We start from the raw sequence: 21,016 nt of genomic DNA on the forward strand, positions 1-21,016 counted from the left end.
GTGGAAAATGGCTTGTGCCGGTGGAATAGCAGTGACTTACTGTCCAAGAGCTACCGGAGAATCAGCATATATCTGAACCAGGGGTGGCATCCCATCTGTCACTTCTCAACCATTGCTGCTTAATAATCTCAAAATAGACAAGAATAACAAAGATGGCAACAGCTGCAGCCACAACATGCTCAGAAAGAAAAATAAAAATTCTAAAATTTGACTAAAACAGCTCTATAATCGGCCAATTCAGCCTTTCTTGTTCCATTGCAGTCCAACAGCTTCCAATTTGCCAAACAACAACAAACAGTAGCTACTGGTTCTATGAGCACGTAGGAAACAGAACAACGAATGAACAAAGAACGCTATGTCGTTGATGGTGATGTTAAAGAAGAGAGGACGGCTGTTCGACAACAATACAGACAGGACAGAAAAATGGTGCTTGTTGTCCTCTCCAAGTTAAACCAATCAGCGTCAAAGCTTGACAGTAGTAAACCAATCAGTATTTATCTTCTCCAGGTTTAACCAATCAGCATCAGAACCTGACAGTCGTTTTTCAGGGCTGCTGGAAAGTACAGACCCTGGAGTAGGTATGTTCTTTTTTTTTCTTCCCCGAAAACAGCCCTGAATGAAGCTCGACATGAGCGGGAAAACAGCTAAATATCAAAAACTACACTGAAACCAACAAAGACCAAATCAGGCCTAAAGTAACACTGCAGGGATCTAATCTTCAAGACTCCTGGAGCTCTTAGATTTAGTAGCATTTTAAAGACTTCAAAAAGAATTTGCACTATTTTTTACTTAATTCCAAAATGTGACTTTTAGCAATTCGACAGAGGCGTTCTCTTGCCCTTTTGGTAAGAGAGAGATTTGGCTGGATTTTAAAGTATTTATTTATAAAATATGGATTAAGCATTTATCAACAAGATGGACATCAACATGTTCAAGACACGTCATCACAGAGCTGCTCCTTGACCAATTATAAGAGCTTTCAAAAAGCTCTAGTAGTTCTTCCAAAGACGAACTTCAGATCTCAGCAGATTCAATTCGGCCCTGAACTAAGCTTGACTCCCTCATTTCCATGTCTCTTCCCATCACTCTCTCTCCCAATCCAAGTCCTAATGAGGTGTTAATGAGATTCACAGAACTCCTCTGAATGAGATTACAGTGAATTATGTATAAAGCCTTTAAAACACTGCTTTAAAATTACACAAGTGGGACGTGTAGCAACACGACAGCCTTGTGTTTTTATAAACTGACGACACAGCGACAGTGTTGATTTAACATTGCGGCTTGAATATTAATAACTGTTATTGTGAAAACAGCAAGAATAGTAACACAATTAGATTTCAATTATTATGTGACTTTAATGAAATGGTGGACATGCATTTTAATTTCAGGAGCCGAAGCAACCCTAATAAATAATTTCTCGGCACATCCGGGGTATAAGGGCATGTACAGGTTTGTAGATTCTGCCGGGAGTCAGTTTGACACTGTCGTACATGCGACAATATCTCATAGTCCCAAGACCGTGAACTGTGAAACCAATGACAAACGAGAGAGAGAAATGACATGGCAAAAGGTGCAAAAAAAATTAAGGTGAAAGATGGGAAAAGCTGGAGTCACCTGGAGAGCGTGAGATGTTGAAGAGGCAGAGGGAAGGTAAGTGGGGAGAGAATGATAGACAGACAGAGGTAATGGTGTGACCTTGTGAAAGCCTGTCATCACCTGCTGGGAAAAAAATTACCTGCAGGAGATTGTCCAAGTACATAACACATCAACATCTGAGAGGAGAAGTCTCCAGCTACCCTCCAGCTTCTTCACTACCTCTTTAACTACTCCCACATGACGAATATGTTACTTGCTTGAAATACCTAAACTCAATTAAAATGGAATAGAAATGACTCTGGTGGGTCCTCTGCGTTCATTAATTGGGAGCAAAATAACCTCACTCTCATTTACTGCTGCATTCCATCCATCTTTTTATCCATCTTTTTCCTCACTCCTTCTCGCCCCTCCTCTACTGTAATTTGTCTTCATCTCTTGCGCGTTATCTCTTTAGCTGCAAATTCAATTAAAGGCACCTTATTGCTGGAAATTCGGAGAAAAAGTGTTGCCGAGGCATCAAGGTCATCAGTTTTGGTATTAAAATTGTTTCATGCTACAAGCGCACCAACACACGGTGTCAGATTTAACAAGATCGTTTTAAAATCAAGTTGTGCATGTGTGTGTGCATGTGAGTCTTTTCTTTGTATTTGAAAAAAGGAATTCACTGTACAAAGCACATCTGTGTCTCTTTGTTGTCTCTTATAGCACTTTGGGCTCACAATGGCCCAAAACCTTGAGCTTCCCATAAAATGAACATTTTGAGAACAAACATGGTCGGTGCTGCTTCGCTATTCTCCTGTATGTTAGTGTTGTAGAAGACATGCAGAGGCATTTGAAAATAAAATAGGGCTGAGCGATGTAGCTGAAAAATGTATCGCCATAAAACATTTCATTTCACTCACTATCTAGAATTGAACATTTTTAAGGGTAATATTAGCCCGTGATGCATGTTTCTAACAGCAAAGGCCATATCACAAGTGCAACCAGCCAGCCACAGTTTCAAACACATGAATCGATGCAACAGCAGACCCAGGCAGCTACAGACTAGCATACTTTGGGAGACCTGCACAGACGCCACAGTATCAGTAACAGACGGCTCTAACATCACGACAGTTTATGAACCCAGGAGGGAGAACACTTAGGATTTGTTCATGCAGCTGAACTTTGTGTTTTCATTACGCAATTTCATTGAGTTTTGCCTCCATTTTAGTGAAACTATCAAACACTCTATTAAACAGTTTTCTTATCTCAGACATGCCACAGTTTCATAAAAGCCAAAAATGAAACACAACAACGAAAAAAGGAACAAGCAGGATGAAGTTGAACTCATTAACTCATACCTGCTCATATCTCACTGTTTCTTGTTTGCTTTAAAACTTCTATACCTCTTCTGAAACCCCAAGAACACCTCAACTCTTCCACGTTATTATATTTTTCAAGCACTTTTTAGACATTTCATGAATTGTTTTTTTCATTTTGAGATTATTGTCCAGACTTTTCAGTAAGTTTACCCCACATACTGATGGACATCTACTCTGTTGATGAAGTGTCTGCAACAGATAAACACATCTTTCTACACCTTCTATGAGGTCTTCAGAAGATCCACACTTCACCCACTCTCACTCTCCTTAAGCTCCACAACAATGAAACCAGGAAACTCCGAAAACTCTGGGGAGCCAAATCAACTGTCATCTACTATCTCAGAAGACTCAGTTGATAAAAAGCTTCTGTATTCCCAGTTTCACTCCTTCAACTATTCTCTTACTTCTGAAACTCCCGGCAGCTTCCATTACACACTTTAGGGTTGTCAGTTGTATATACATCCAACTGATCTTCTCGGTCCAACAATTCCAGCTTTTAACAGCCACTATTCATTCAGCTACGTTCTCTTCCCTGCTAAATAACCTTACAGTGGCATTATGTTGCCAGCTACACATTGTGCTGTATACTGTGTCTATTATCAGTACTGCGTCACCTGTTACTCATTCAGCTACGTCGGAAAATTCTTACCATCCCTGCTGCTCACATCATATTTTGTTTCTGGTCTCTAACAATGGACGCAGCAATTTGTGTTTTGTAACTCATCTCAAGAATCAAAACCGCCTGGCATTTTTGTCCCACCAACTTCCCAGTCAGCCTACAAGCCCACGAATGCCAGAATATTCTTCGGACTAATTATTCAAGGCTTGCAATATTCCCCAAACACTACTTGGTCACCTGAAACCAGAAAAACAAATGACACCTAAAGACTGTTTCCATCAACTTTGGCAGATGTTACATTCTGACAGTCAGAAAGGCCGATACGACTTATGACTGAGCATCAAGTGGACCTGTGGACCACCTGGCAAGTCCTGCAAGAACATAATTCCCTTGTGATTTGCCCCGAAAAGGTTAAAAAAAAAATTAAAAAAAGGAAAAGAGCTCAGAGTTTTGCTGCGATCCTGGATACCTGCAGGACTGTCGCACCTACACAGGGATATAAAAGTGAGTCACCTTTTTTTTTTTTTTTTTTTTTAAACAAAGCTAACACGAGTTGAAGATGTTTATTCTTCTTCCTCGGCTGACACGAAAATCTCTGTTCACTGTTCAGACAGAACATTAAAGCGAAACAGGTGTTAAAGCAGTGAAGTGGGAATTTCTGAATTTAATCAAGACTACGGATGCATGTACGTGTGTGTGTGTGTGTGTGTGTGTGTGTGTGTGTGTGTGTGTGTGTGTGTGTGTGCGTGCGCGAGTGCGTGTGTGTGCGTGTGTGTGTGTCCGTCTTCATTTCACTCCTGTCACAGTAGTGACAGGAAGTGTCCTGGGAGGCTAAGATCTGGCCTCCCACATGCCTGAAGGGAAAAACATAGTCGCGCAGGCAAACACATATGTGAGGAGTTATCATGGGAAATAACTTCATACCAAAAGGAGCGTCTTTTGTTATTGATCAAGAATGTCCACCTTCTTCAGCTCATATCATGTGAGGACGGTGACCCTGAAATATAATCTGTGAAATGTACCTTTGAGTCATTACAATACCCCAAACACAAGTAGTGCTGAAGAATTACGTCAAGGGGCGACGCTACAGCTTGCATGTAAGCTGCTCTATAAAAAGTACACTGTGGTAGAATTATATGTGGCGTTGTTGCGACTGAAATTACCAGGAGGTTAATAAAAAAATAAAAAATAAAAAACTGTAACAGCAAATGTGGTAAATACAATAAATCATCCCCAGACACTCAACCTAACCAAACAAGAACAAAGCCCAGTATGAGCACTCCAATATGACTTCAAACACGAATGATGACATATAGACTATCAGTGATCAATGATTCCCTGGACTACACATACAAAGAGATATGTGTGTATATATAGCATGCGCAAAGCCCCACAGACGCAGCCATGTGATCCATCACCAGCTGTGGAGAGCATGACCTCCAAAACCTCTCAAGGCACCTCTGACCTCCTCAACATGACCTCTCCAAGGGTCACTGCAGATTTATCAAACAACATAATGAGCATTACAACCACCATCACTCACTAATGTTAGCTCTCTCGCAGGAAAAACATAATATAGAGGCCAAATAAAAATAACACTACACTGTCAGCCTCCTGCTGAGACCTCCCATCTCAACATATTTCACCATTTTCTTATTACGGTTGACAGCTGACATTGTCTCTCAATCTTGCACTTCTGCCCCGCTGCTTCACTCTTTATCTTTTTCCTTTTTACCTTTGTCTTCAATTCCCCCATCCTTGTCTTTGTCACATATTGTACCACACACATACAGTCGCTGACGGCTGACAGAAAGCTGGCAGCGTGATCCAGCTGCCCATGGGTATATTGCGCGGCTGCGACTTGAGACACTTTGCTGGTGAAACACAAATCGTTGCGACTCGGCTTCACTGACGGAGCAACAAAGCCGAGACGGTATTATTGACATCTGTTCCAATTAAAAGCCCCAATCTTGTGCATGACAAAGCGCAGACGGTGTCGTATCAATGATCAATTTGTTTTGTTGATTGGGCGGTAAAGGTCCCGTGTGGTGAAAATCTATGTTTATTGTGTCTTAAAAACTTGGGAGTGTAAAACAAAAGCTATGAAAGTATGCAGATGGTAGAACGGTTGTCCTCTGATCGCAAGGTTGGCGGTTCAATGCCCGGCTCCTCCACAGTCGAAGTGTCTTTGGGCAAGACAGTTAACCTGAAGTTGCTCCCAAGTTGCACCATGCATGGCAGTTCTGTCGCCATTGGTGTATGAATGTGTGTGTGTGAGAATGGGTGAATAAGAAACACATTGTAAAGCACTTTGATTACCACCAAGGTAGAAGAGTGCTATATAAGTGCAGACCATTTACCATTTACTGCCACCTTCCTCCACATTTGACAAGTCAGTAAGAATTGAACTCAGTTTCCAAGGAGAAAATTAGTGTATTTAAATCTGACTGCTTCTCTCCTACCCTCTGCGCTCACACACACACTGCATTTTTATACAGCCAAATTTCCAACAAAGCACACTTTTAATAAATTTTTTCTGTTTCTGTTGTCGTGACTGAAATAAAGTCCATGAAGACTACATGTTAAGCAGGAGTCGCTCTCCACTGCTAAAATGCTAACTCCATAACATCATCTGTCAAACTTACCAAACACATGAGTTAAAGACAACGATTATGTTGTGAATTTGGCCATACGTACATGTAAAATGATCATTCAGAAGCTGCCTTACGTCTGTGTCGGCTGCCACACTATTAGCATTCGCAGAGAAATTGAAAGACATATTCTGTGGATATGCAAGACGTTTATTGATTTGCTAAAAAAAAAGGGGGCACAACATAGGACATTTAAAGGCCTATGTGTACGTTATTTCCTTTCCTATCCAACCCGACGTACAACTACGGTCTCAATTTACTGCAATCGCTTCACAGTAAGGCGCAGCAATTCCTCTGTCAAGGTGAGGATAATTCCACTTTAACATACACATACAGAGACATGAGATTCACATTTTATGCAAAAAAAAAACGTAACACATAAATGACAAAATCTGCAATCATTATTCAAGTATTATACTGTCTTTTGAAATGTAAAGCCTCCTCTATCCTTTCCAAGATTTGCAACTCGAGTGTCAGTGGAGTCCACGTCTCTTAATAAGACATCAGTTTTCCTGAAAAGTCTAAGAATCACATGACGTGTCTATCAAACCCCCTGCAGAGGGATTTAGCAGCCCTCCATTCCATTAAAGCCCGCAACACAACACACGGCCTGATTTGCCTGAAGAACAGAAACAGTTAACATTAAACGCTGGTAATCCTGTCACATCCTGGGTGGTTGATGCACACGATGTGCTGCAATATCGTCTTTCTGTGTTTTTTTCTGTCACTCTCTGTATACAAACAAGTCACAAACATTACATATATTCTGCGGTTTAATTTAATCAGGCATTGTACCACTGTTTAGTCAAGCGGTAAAGCTGAAAGCAAATAGATATTAATGTTTCAAGTTTTTTCTTTGCTTTGTTTTTTTCCCTTTGACAGGCTTTAAATCCAATTATCAATAACAACAGCTAATCAGAACTACACATACAAGGTTTGTGAGCTTCATCTGCCAAATTTCTGCATTTTTACTCCTTAAAAACTTAAGAAAAATATAATATCCAAATGCTTCCCCATACACCTTTTAACTGTTTCAGCTCCTCTCTTCAAGTCTATTAAAGATGACTGGTCCCATTCCCAGATTCATCCTCTCAGCAATGTTTAAAGCCCTAATCTTAAACTGCAGTATGGAGTCACTATAGAAAACATATGGGCCTACAATTTGGCTTTAATTTTAATCATATTGACTAGATTGCGGCGTGAGATTCTCCCCACTTTTAAATGACGAGAATAGACGCACCGATTCAGCACATTTCCAAAGGTGGTGACCCAGCTTTCCCAATTTCCCTATACATATATTATTTCCTACTTTTTAGTCTTATCTTAGGCACTTTCCCCTCAAAGTTAAAATGGCCAACATGATCGCAGAGTCCCTCAATATGGATAAGGAATTCTTTAAAGCCTCTCAAGAAACTCCATCCCTTTACAAAAAATGCAAAAATTTAACTTGGGATTCAACTATAGAAACCCAGTTACTTGCAACACACCAGGGTGAAAGGTCCTTCCTTTATCTTCAATCCTATATTAACTTGGCCTCTTATGGCTTAAATCCACAATCGGGGATCAGCGAAAAGGCAGGAGCCCAGCGGGAGGCGCTAAGAGCCCCGCCGTCTGAACAGATGAAAGGCGGGAGTTGTTTGTGATGGCTGTTGAGGAAGACCTTATAAGGACGGCAACGATGTGACAGGCTGTGATTATGCAGCCATTTACTTAAAGGGATCACTCATGCAAACGCATCCCCAGAGTTACACGACAAAATACACAACGATGAAGAGTGTCGGTTTGTTTTCCGGCGGACCTAAGCTTTTACTCAACTCTGGAGGAGAGAGCTTAAGATGCTTCTGCAGAGCATTTATTATTTTGTAAATGCATTTTTCATTCTGCCAGATGACTAAATGTCTGCTCCTAAACATCGACCACATTCAGAATATAATCTGTTAAAGCACCGAAAGGCCTAGAAACACTGATTTAATTTTGTTTTATATACAACCGCAGAGAACACACAGTAGCCGGAGTAAAGCCGTGTTTAACAAGATCTGGTTGGATGGCGGCAGAGGTTGTTGGCTCGGACCTTCAGCACCACACTGTGAGCCGCCCTGCATTGTAGCCGCATACAAACGGGTGCAAACACACACTCTGGGCTGGATACCACAACCACACACTGAGCCGAGCCTGGCACTCAAAAGCACTTTGTAGAGCAGATGTGACAGGTTGTTTGTGAGCACAATTCGGCGACACACACATCCGTTGCACATGTAGTCTATATTAACGATATATACGACGCATATATAAGAAGATGTTCAGAGATTAGCTCGTATGCAGCAATTGTCTGAAATCATCACCACAGGTCCTGTGCTGGTCCAGAAATCTGCAGGTCCTCTAATAATCCCCATCACTGGCACCCTCAGATTGCATCCACAGGCAACAAATGTCCTGTTTGCACATGTGTACGCGCTTCTTCAAGGCATATTTAAAAATAGTGTGGGGTCGGGCAGTTAGGCTTAACTAATAGCATGTCTGATTTCCATCTTTTTGGTTTTGTCATTTCCAGTTGACGCAGCCACACCAAAGCACACGCACTATATCTCGGGGGTATTTCTAGTTTTAACAGTGTGTTCTTCAACTTATCCTAAAGAGCCAAAAGCCCTGGATGTAACACACAGAAGTGGATTGTTCAGGCACGCCGAGGATTTTTTTTTCTGCCGTTATATGCAGTGTCCATATTAATATTCAAATAATAGCAGCACCACCTCTGACTTGACATTCAGTTACGAGAGCTCTAATGACTCCTCACTGGCTGTGGAAATGAGAGAACCTAATGCCTGGTCTTTTAAAGCCGATAGAAGCCGATGAAAGTCAAGTCTGTTAGGAATGGAGATTTAATATTATTAGCCCTAGATCACATTACAGTCATCCCTGCTGATGCCCGAGTTGTCAATCGTCTTTTCTAATCAACAGGCTTTAAAATGTGTCAGGCTGCTGCTTCACTTTCAGCATTCTTTGCATAAAATTGGGTTTGACTGTTTGTTGTGGAGGTGGAACGTCTTAGGTTAAGCTGAGACAAAAGCGCCGGAATCTAGCCTGACAGCAGGTAAATGTTTTTAAAAGGATAAATCTGGATCGATTGACAATCACCCAAATAACGCTTAAAGTCCGGTTAACAGGCTCAAAGCTGGAGCTCGATGAGAGACAGGAGGTCTGACGTAGAGTCGAGGTGAATCCACAAGCAGCACAATGAGGCTTTAAATTGAAAACCATGCACGCAACATTGTTATAGAATATCAGAGACAGATGTAGAATGAGTCGTTTTGATCACTTATTTTACACTGAATTGCAGGATAGACCGATTCTCAGCCTGGCCATTTAGCGTGGCAGACATTTGGCAGTATCATTATATTTAATGGCCAATTATTGCTAAAAAAAAAAAAACAAATGCACTACTTCAGGTCGGATGCAGCCACCACTATCTCTCAAGCAGAGAATCCAAAAACTGAACGATAAGCTCAGTCGTTGCCGCAAACCAAGAATTTAGCTACTTTCACAGCAGCTACGGCTCTGCTAGCGGCTAGCGGCTAAGTTAGATCGCAGCCACAGATCACCCTGAAACTGGTAAACAGTGGAGGTTTAAGAAAATAAAGAATAAGAGCAGACAGAACTGCAGCAATCAATCTCAGTCGATCCCACATGAACAGAGGAGAGCGCTAATGTTCAACGCAGACAAATAAGCTAATCACTGTTTTAAAGCAAAGTGTTATTCATTGACTGCCGTTAATTAAGACGTTCCTCCCATTAAGTTATACCACGTGTCGGGCAGTCATGTTATCTGACGGTTCCTTAAAGTGAATGGATTTACTACGAACACGCAGACAACAGCCAAAAATGTATAAAAACAGTGAGGTAACGTTAATGTAACACTGCTGAAGTGGATGGATCAGTAATGTAAATGTCAGAGGAATGAGTCAGATCCAGGACAAAGCTTTCTCAATACATTTGTTGGATAACTGCACTAATATTTTCCAGCCATTTAGTGGTTTTTTGTTTTTTTTTTTTTTAAGCTGAACCGAGACAGTAAACAGGACACGAATGGACAAGCGAGCGACTCATCCGCTGAACCAGCTGCTGCTCCTCCTCAGTGAAGAGACGGCACGCTGCTGCAGAAATGCTAATGCTAACGCTAGGTGAGTTTGGAAAGAAGGTTCACTGAATTTACTGAGGAGAGCTCGTCGGTAGTAGTACTGCAGTCGAACAGAGGGACGCGGAGTATTTTTCCATTACTCTAAGCGAAGATGAGAACAACACGTTACCATGGTAACCACAAACAAAGATGGTGGTGGCCTCGAAGATTGTATAAAAACTACAAATGCAAAACTGAGACTCAAATGTCTCTGATGAACTAAACCAATTTGGGTTTTTTTTTTTTTGTTTTTTTCTTGTCTTGTTGACTGAAACTTACGATGGAGTATTAGGGCCACATTGTGAAAAATATTTTTCCACAGACTTCAAGAATAAAATTTTCATATTACGTGAATAAAGTTGTAATTTTACAAGAAAAAACTTTTAATATTACGAGGAAAAAAGTCGTAACATTACTAGAATAAAGTTGTAACACATAAACCATTTTAGAGGAGGAAATCTATTCCGAAGGTTCTTTCTTCGGAATAAATATCTGCTTCTTTGCACCAATGGACCAAATCAAATTCCTGGTGATGTAAAAATTACTTGGCAATAAAACTGATTCTGATTCTGATTCTGATTCTGATATTACGACTTTTTCTCGTAAAAATATGACTTTATTCTTGTATTATTACAACTTTATTCTCGAAGTCTGTGGAAAAATATTTTTCTTAATGTGGCCTAATACTCCGTCGTAGAAACTAGATTAAAATGAATATCAAAAAATCTAAACTTAACCAAAACTAAAACACATTTCCATAAAAAAAAGACTATAAATAAATAAAAATCACGTGCCAAAACTAACATGGGTACTCAAAAAAGGCATGACACTGAAGTTTGTTGTGTCACTATGGAAATGACTGAGTGGTAGAAGTTCTTGTCGGCTGTATTATTTTTAAAAATTACTAAAAAAAACAAAAACAAAAAGGAGAAAAAGTACACATTCAAAGATGAAACCTAACAGATCACCTCCTCCCACCCGACAAAACAGAACAGAGCGCTGGAGAACACTCTAAATATTCAGACGTGTTGAAACAAGGTCATCTGCGGTCCAGCCCCGGCCTTGGTGTGATCCTCGCACAGCCCTGGGCTCGGTCAGGCCAGCGCAGGACGCCTGAACTCTCCACACTCTCCATAACTCGCCTGTTTTTGATGCCTTTCCCCCCCTCTGTGTCTGTCAGTCTGTCTCTCCCTCTCGCTGACTATTTTTTGTGTCTGTGTGCAGCCGAAAATGTAGGCTAATGCCCTGTAGAACTGACAGATTAAATGCCAATCCCTGGGTTGTACCAAAACCAGCCCCAGGCATCGAGCTCTGTTTGTGTGTCTCTGTTTGTGTGTGTGTGTGTGTGTGTGTGTCCAGCTCGTCTCAAATCCACGGCTGTGTGTCTGCTGTAGCGGCTGAACACGGATATAAAACAACCGCCCTCAGTAAACAACTCTAAAGGTCAGTGCAGATTTCACATTGTTTTTACCTCGTTGTCATGTCCTGATGAAAAGCAACATTTTTGGCCTTAATGTCACTCAGTTCATTTAAAACAAAAAATGCTCTAAGTCCTGTAAGGCAGCTCCATATGTTATAAGCACTGTAAAATAATAAAAACGCCTCATAGCAACGTCGGGATTCTGACAGATGTTTATGAAAACATATTTTTGGCGTCTTTGGTCCGTCTTCTGACAAACTGCAACCTCAGCAGTGTTTTCGAAAGAGTGTTGTTAATGCCGTCAAACAAAGGTTAACAAAAACTAAAGGCCTGTGGAAAACACATGTAAATTCAGTTTCAGTGTGGATTCTCACTTTAATGATTATATTTGCCAAGCGTGACCTTTTCCCTCTGGTAAATATGTGGTCAGAAATCAATGACATAAAATCACTTGGACAGCGTCAGTGGATATCTTACTAATCAGCACATGTAGCCATGGGCGAAAATGCATATTCACCACCTGTAATTTCACTGTATATGGAAGGCAACAGACTAAAACATATACCCAGGACCTGTGTGTTCAAACTTCATCAAACTATTTGAGATCTTTAGGCCTCCTGCGAAAACAATAGAACTGGAGGTTGAATTACCGACAATACAAGTGATCAATTCCTGGAAGTCTGCAGGATTTCTCAGCCCACTACAGAACCACATTTTAAAAAGTATTAAATCAAATTTTATTTACAACTGAAATGCATTCAGCCTCTACTAAGGCAAACAGTCACTGGGCTTTTTTTTTTTTTTTTTCTTGCTCCTGTCACATGTTTTCTCGCTGTCGGCTGTTTATTCACTCACATAGAATCCTGCACCTCTATGGAAAAAGCAGAAATGTCTTCTGAGCAAACCATAACTTAAAAAAAAAAAAAACTGTAATCAGTAAATACAACATTTTTCAATGAGGAATATATTTTTAAAAAATCTGATAGTAAAAAGCGCCGCTACTGCAAATAGTGCAAGACAGAAATGCTGGTAGAAAAATGTTAAACGATCCAGCGCCACAGCATCAGTTACCATGGAGATATATTTCCAACTGACAGCTGCACGTTAAAGTTAAACTTTACACTTTATATATTTAAACATGATCTTGTGTTGAAGTGCATTTAGGTCTGACACTGTCCCATAATGCAGGATATCACTTTAATTTTTGGCCAAATCAGAGCGAAATTAATGTTATTGATTGAATATTCTCTGTATAAATACCAGCAGAATAATCCATGTTCTAATTTGTTTTATCTGCTGCAGTACCAGCATGTAAACTGACTTGACAGAAAATCAGAGCCAAACATAAAAACATATTTATATGATTTCTGCATCACCAACTAAATACATGTCTGGTTCCCATGGCAATGTGATATATACAGTGTGTCATACTGTAACTACACGGCTTCATTCAGTGATATTAGTAACGCACAACTCAGCATGTTTGCAGATAGAACACATTCCCTCAGCTGAGAATCTGTATCACTCATAAACAATTTGGTTAAAGGGAGACTCTCTTTCTTTCTTTAAATCCGAAACTCTGAACATAACCTGCTCCTGACCAGGTTAGCTCCACAGCATCAGTTACCATGGAGATCCAGCTCCACAGCATCAGTTACCACGGAGATCTAGCAAGTAAAAAGAGAACCACCTTTGTGATACTGAAAACTCTGACTTTAAGCTCAACAAACTTCACTAACCCACTAATCTTGCTTCGTAGTACAGCCCTCTGGTGTCACCAAAACAGAGTAAGAGAAAAAAATTCACTTTATTTTTGTTTTAAATATTTTACGATTCACAGTTTTACAACCTCTAAAAACTGAGACTTTTTTCATACAACTCTGCACATCAGCTCCAGACAGTTATTGCACCACAATGCACGTATCTTCCAAGGATTTGCTGACAACCTTCTTCTCTGTAGACCAGCATTAAGCCATGCTTTTCTTATGTTATATCTCAAGTATGTTTTATCTTACTCCCAATTTCCTGTTGTTGTTTCCATACTTGTCTCCCATCTGCCCTGTACAAGCCCAGCCTGCAGGTCAGCCCAGTAGTCCCTGAATTTTGTTTTGTCAACTATTTTTGTATCGCAACATGTAGAATACATCAATTTTGATGAAATTCACAATTTTAGGCCTCAAAATCCAACAATTCCTTCTGCTTCTAATAGATGTTGTTATATTGGAGATTTATTTTAAAGACAACATGCTGGTTTCAGGAATTAGAGGGTTAAAATACATTAACATTTTCAACCTGCGATGTCTTCATTTCTTTCTTCTTTGTCTTCATTTGACTTTGCCTCCACAAAATAATCCCATCTTTTCCTTTAAATGTATGGTTATGTAACAGCAAAAAAAAAGAAACTGTTTTTGGATATTATTAAAATACCACCACACAACCACAACTAAAAACCCCATATCTAGTTTGACATCATGATTTAATATGTAGGCCCACACCACAGCTGGAAAGCAGCTAACTTTATCTTTGTATCCCAACACTTTTGGCAGCATATAGTCTACAATCAATGGTCTTAAATGTGTAAAGAAACTTGTGCCAAGGCAACACTGAGGTAGAATATCCAGTAGCCAGGAGCTATAATACATATTCACCAGCCAGCCTACCCATCTGTTAAAAATACACAATATAAGCACAGTACATACACTTTGGACTCCTTCCAAGAGTTCATTCTGTGTGTTCTGTGTCCCTTTTCAATTAACATTAATGATTTTTTGCTTTCTTATGGCTGGTTCATGAATATTAAAATGATATTGAAATGAATGTAAATATAACGTGGGAATTGGTGTATTTTGAAAACAGAAGACAGAACTGCGAGTTGGGTTCTAATTCGCTAAAGCGTACATTCCCTTGATCATAAAAATTTGCAGAAACAGCCAAGTGGAGAAATCCAACGCGCACACACACACAAACGCAGAGCAGTTTAATCACATGCTGTCGAGCAACTGTTTCTTTAATGCATTCGGCATTCATTGATTTTAAAGGTCTCTGACATTGAATTAAACTATAGATTTTGGCATTTCAAACACACACACACACACGCCCTAATATCCATACTAATTGACTTTTTAGCATTCAGTAGCTGCTCTATTATGAGTTTTTGCCACTGATGTGAAAGTCCTGCTGGGGGGGGGGAGTAAACAGTAGAGGCTGGAAGGAATCCCATCTCCCTCCACATGTCAAGTCACCAAAATGATAGAGGCAAGCTTCAATACCAAATACCACACTGCTGAAAGTAATTACAGAGTCAACAAATGAATGTACCGGACTCTGATATCATCTTAATAATCAGGGATTACATCAACACAAAACAGACCTGAAAGCTCCCCTTGAGCAACACACACACACACACACACAAATGTCTGGGCTTTACTATAGATTTAACATAAATGGATTTGTGTGTGTGTGTGTGTGTGTGTGCTCTAACATAATGAAAAACAACATTCATATATGCACAGACACAACCTCCTGTTCACTCCCCCCCCCCTCCTCCATATAAACTCACAGTGCAGATTCCAGGGAAACATCGTGCATATCTGATAGCATTCTCTCACAGGGAAACCCTTCAGACCGCAAACACAGCGCTGGGCATCCATCCACCTGACAGCCCTCATGCACATATGCACAAATTTAACTCCTTATCCCACACACTTGGCACGGATGCCAACTAAGCCCCAGTTCTCCAGAGGTAATAAACCGTCTTTTCAGTGTGTCTCTCTCCGAACCTTGATAGAAAACTGCCAAAAGGCATCGTGCTTCTATTTTAAACCCCTCAACTCATTTACTATCACGCTGATTGTTGCTCATGTGACAATGCATTATGAGTGTGTGTGTGTGTGTGTGTGTTGGTTGTACAGAATGTCCCACATGCTGGAGTCATAGGGGACTTTTGAAAAATTACAAAATGTACAAAAAAAACAAACACACAGTTGTAAACACAAACGTAAGGTTTATGCCACAGCTGCCCTAAATTAACAGCATTAATTAATTTTTTCTACGTTTCTGTAATGGTTAATACACCAGCATGTAGAAGATCTTTCACCAAAATGATACTTTTGATGCTAAAATATAATTATTATTGTTATCTATGAATTTTAAAATGTGCAGTTTTACAAAAAAAAAGAGGAAAATTAGTAAAGAACATTATTATTTATTGATGAAGAAGTCAAATTACACTGGGCCGCCACTAGTGCTCAACTGGTTGAGCTGGCAACCCATGTACTGGGGCTATAGTCGCCGACGCAGCGGTCATGGGTTTGAATCCAGCCCATGGCCATTTGCTGCAGGTCCTTCCCCCACTCTTCTCCCTACTATCCTGTCTCACTCTCTACTGTCCTGTCAAAAAAGGCAAAAAGGCCAAAAAAAATAAAAACTAAAGATGTCAAATTAAAGTTAAAATTTTAGTTTTAGTGGTTGAATGTTATGCTTGATTCATTTCTGACTTCTCAGAGAAGCCCAGTGGCTCAAATTTGGGTATAAAAAAGGTGAATTCAGTCTCAAATTCCTCATTCCTGTTCAAAATGGTAAAGCGTCAAGAGCTGGATGGTCTATATATATTTATTATTATTGTTTTATTGATTTATTGATTTATTTATTTAAACTGGTCGAGGCCCCTGCTGAGCTTTTGCTGAAAAACAGAGAATTGTTTCACTTTTTTTTTTTTTACTTCTGGAAATCACAACCTAAAAAGCTCTATTTCTATTTATACACTGTACTTTGACTTGTTAATACTCCTTTTTTTCTGTAAATAACAGCAATTTTGCACACTACTGGATACCTTGAATTTACTCAGGGGAGTGAATAAAATACCTATCAATTTGTTTCCCAGGTACCTTACTGCTGGTGCTAACTCTTGTCATGCTGCTGGACCTTTTAATCTGTGTGTTCACCTGCCTTTATTCATGACTCCAGTTTGGGGATTTATTGTACTTTTGCTTTGTTTTCATTCATTATTAGAAAATGCTATAAAATACTCTGATATTAGCATATGGAGTAGCATGAACAAACATCTGTTTCTGCTGTTATTTTATTACTTACATGCTACATATTCTGTGACGAGGCTGTGTTTATAACGGTGCTGTTTTTCCTTTCTGAGAGGACACTTTTGGCTGTATTTGCATATACAGCACTTAGATCAAGAAGAACTGCTTAAGACAGTCATTTACAACCTATTCCTGTCACATGTACCGACGCAGGCCTGTCAGACGAGCTCTAGTACGCCTTCATCATCATCCCCCATCAGGCTCCAAATGTGCTGCTTTGATTTGATTTTAAACCTACTTTAAACACCGTTCTGCACAGGTGCAAGACAAAAATTGAGAAACTGTAAAATGAACTGCAGGCTATGCTCACGCAGATCAGATAGTACTAAGAAGTTATCAGAAAGCCATTGAAGGATACATACAGCAGGGCGGAAAAATCTCTCTCAAACTGATGTCCAGAGTAGTCAAAAAAAAAAACACCTAGTTGGTAGAGGTTCTAAAAATGCAGTTGGTGAATCGAATTATATATATGTACATGTTGAGTTACCATTTTTCTCCCAGTGTTGGTAGCACCGGTGGGCACTTGGAAAATGTTGCATGTGTAATGTTGGTTAAAGGTTTGCTTGAATTTCTTTTTTTTTTGTAAATTCATAATTACAGAAGTCCACTTTTGTTTTGAGATACCTGATGTTATATATGATGTTATAACTATTTCATGCAACACAGAGGACATTTTTGGGTCCTACTTCTAGCCATGGGTGTGCTGTTTCCATAGAGGTGCAGGACTTCAGAGGGCGTTCTGATGCGGGAGACATAAATATTACATAGACATAAACTGCTTGGGGTCCAGAGTGTTAATACTATAAATATATATAATAAAGGCTAGATGTCTCGTCTGCGCTGTCGGCCAATGGAATCACACAGCCACACTGGCGGCCATCTTGCCACGGTGCGCTCGCTCACCCATAACATTGTGCTGTAATGTTGCATGTACTTTTTAAAAACCATAACTTGCTCAATTTTCTACCCACTTCCAACAGTTTGGTTTGTTTTATAACACTGCATTTATGGATAATTATGTTACACTCTCAGGGTCAGTAACAACTAGTATTTTAATAATTTTGCATTTTGTTTTTGCAATTTGAATTGTAGCCACGTTAATAACGTTTGTAAGAAACCAAACCGTTTGTAAATCCGTGAAGATTTCAGCGAGATAAGAGTATTTACGTTTGTGCAGATCACTCACCTTCCTTCCCGTACCACAGGTTCTGCCAGAGAGTGGCCCCGAATCAAGATGACCGAAGGGTGATCCCGTTCGAATTGCTGCCTTAAGACATCTAGCCTTTATTATATATAATAAGCCATAGCTCCATTCTGTTTTATACTATGTTTACTGAACCCAAAGCGCCCACAGCTTCTTCTTTTTTTTTTCATGTTCCTGGTCTTTCTACTATTAAGACTGTCTTCCTATCACTTAACTGATTGTCACTGTCCTCACTCTCCCTTCACGTTAGGGTGACATTGGTTAAAACTGCCAACAAGCTTGCTGGGAGTTAGACAGCGGTCTGGCCAGAAACTTTTAAGAAGCCGACAAATGAAAATACACAGAAAACACACATCGTTCAGATCGTCCAAATACCTCTGGATGTGAAAATAACAATTCATAAGTACTGACAAAGCGTAACAGCTTGGCGAACGACAGCCTTTCTTTTGTTTAAAAGTGCATTCAGAGGAGCAAGTTGTTTCTTAACATTCAGCAAAATCCTCCATCTTGACATAGAGGAGGCTGTGGGGTGAGAATGCCCTTGAATGACATTCAAAAGCCAGACTTTTATTTAAAACTAATTGTGGTGCAGCTCCAGACGTTTCTAGTCGCTCCAGACATGTGTGTGTCGACTACAAGTGTGAGTTTGCGGTACCAGGAGGTGCTGGCGTAACGTCCAGCGTGTGACTGAGCGCGAGGCAGCCCGTGTGCCTGCCTCCTCCGTGAAAAAAAAAAAGAAATGACAAGTGGCCATTTGGATTCTCTCTGATCCTGTACCCCCTCATTTAATGTCTCCATCGTGCAAGCAGCAAGGCAGAAAAACTTTTTTTTTATTCCCCCTGTGTGTGTGTGTGTCTGTGTGCATGTGTGTGTGTGTGTGTGCGTGTCTGTGTGCGTGTCTGTGTGCGTGTCTGTGTGTGTCCTTCTCAGTGAATAGAGCATTAATTGCATTAGCATTACAGCTGGGTGATTTCCAGCCAAAGAAAACTCTGGCATCAACAAGGAAGATATTTTCAAAGTCCTGAAGTGTGTTATTATTTTTATGCATTTCAATTGAAGAATTATTTGCATAAACAAAAAAAAAAGCATGACAGAAAGAGTGAAAGAAAAATGGGACACCAGGAGACGTCTGAAGCAGAGAGACAAGAAGATTGTACTGAGTAATTTGGCCATGTGAAACTGCAATGTCGCCATTTTGGGGGAATATGAGTTCCTTCACTGTGAGGATTCAGATGACCAAACTGTGAAAACTGCCAGATGAGAAAATGCAGCTTTTTTATTTAGCTTAAAAGTCGATTTTTTGAAAAATATTCAAACATGTGGCACAACTGTTGAAGTGATGAGGGCGCTGAGGTAGAACAAATACTGTTGAGAGCTGCAGCACTCAGTGTTCTTTCTTCAGTTGTTGTAGTGCTCGGAACACCACGAACCTCCACACGCTCACAGCAAATCATATATTAGAATATTTTAAAGTGATATCTTTAGTTACTCTGATACATATATATGTTCTACACAGTGAGGTGTTGGGAAACAACTTACTACGTGAACAGCTTTCATAAGACAGTCCCTCCTCGATGCTTCTTATTATGTCCCCTATTATATTGTATTTAGACGTATTGATAATTCTGTAATACGAGGACAATTTTGCACCTTATTTCTTCTACTAGCACGATTACTTTGCACATCATTTTCCTATTTTTTTTCTGAAATGTAACATGTATGAGCTGCTGGATACTTTGAATTCTTTTTATCTCTTAAAAAACAAAACAACAACACATGGTGTCGCTTTTAATAATACTGCTTATGTGCAATCTCCTGCCCATATTTATTCTATTTTATTGGTTTTTCTTTGATCTCCTTACCTCCTCACTCTACTGTATATATCTTGCCTCTTTTGCATATGTTGCAATTCTTAATATAGTCTTGTTTTATATGTACATTTGATTTTATTATTTATGGTCGTTAATTTAGCTCCTTCAATGCACCGTCCAGAGGCAGCTACTTATATTGCCCCATGTGTGATGACAATAAAGCTATTCTATTCTTACCAGGGTGAGATCTGGTGACTGTGATTCATATCATATTCATACTAATCAAACCTTTCACCGACCCTCGTGCCCTGTGGATGGGGGTAATGTCGACCATCAGCAATGAAATGTTTCATCACAGCATAAAAGTGATCAGTCAGAACAACTCTCTATTGATTCCCAGTGACCCTTCCCTCAAAGGGGAGAATTAGACCCAAACCATGTCAGCAAAATGTCCCCCAAAAGCATATTAGAGGTCCTGCATCACCTCGCTGTAGGGGTCGAGATATGTACAACGTGCATCTTTCTATATTCAATTAAAAACAAGTTAGAAAATTTCTGATTATAAAGCCAGCAATACTCCTGCGATAAGTGTCCTAGCATGCATTTCCTCTAGAGGCCCCTAGAGACGGGCTCAAGTGCATTATCTTAATTTTACATGACTCTAAGTGACGTTAGATGGGCATATAAAAGTCCACTTTTCCTCCTCATGCAGGCAGAACTCAACACAACAGTCAATACGTTTGCATTATTACCGGTTATTGACGGCGTCTGATTTTCGGCTGAGATCTGGAGTTTCAGCTAAAACCTTAAAACTGTCTCTAGTAGCAACATTCTGATTCTAAACACAGTAAAAAATCACTAAGTGGCTCAAACAAAAGCGTACGCCCGCCAGGTGTGTGTGCCCCTGATGGAGGGAAATTAATCAAAATGCAAAACAGTTTTGAGCTTAATTTCTCTGTGTTTATGCAAATACTTGTGTGTCAGAGAGAGAGAGAGAGAGAGAGTGTGTGTGTGTGTGTGTGTGTGTGTGTGTGTGTGTGTGTGTGTGTGTGTGTGTGTGTTTCTCTGAGAGACCAGCAAAACA

General features: G+C 39.9%; 1 protein-coding gene across 1 annotated transcript in view; it reads right to left on the minus strand.

Moving 5' to 3' along the window:
• Positions 1-21,016, minus strand: part of LOC103372966 (threonylcarbamoyladenosine tRNA methylthiotransferase-like) — an 84,122-nt gene that overhangs the window by 61,995 nt on the left and 1,111 nt on the right. The window lies entirely within an intron of this gene.

This window comes from Stegastes partitus, unplaced genomic scaffold (assembly GCF_000690725.1).
Source record: "Stegastes partitus isolate 25-593 unplaced genomic scaffold, Stegastes_partitus-1.0.2 Scaffold1873, whole genome shotgun sequence".
Lineage (NCBI taxonomy): Eukaryota > Metazoa > Chordata > Actinopteri > Pomacentridae > Stegastes > Stegastes partitus.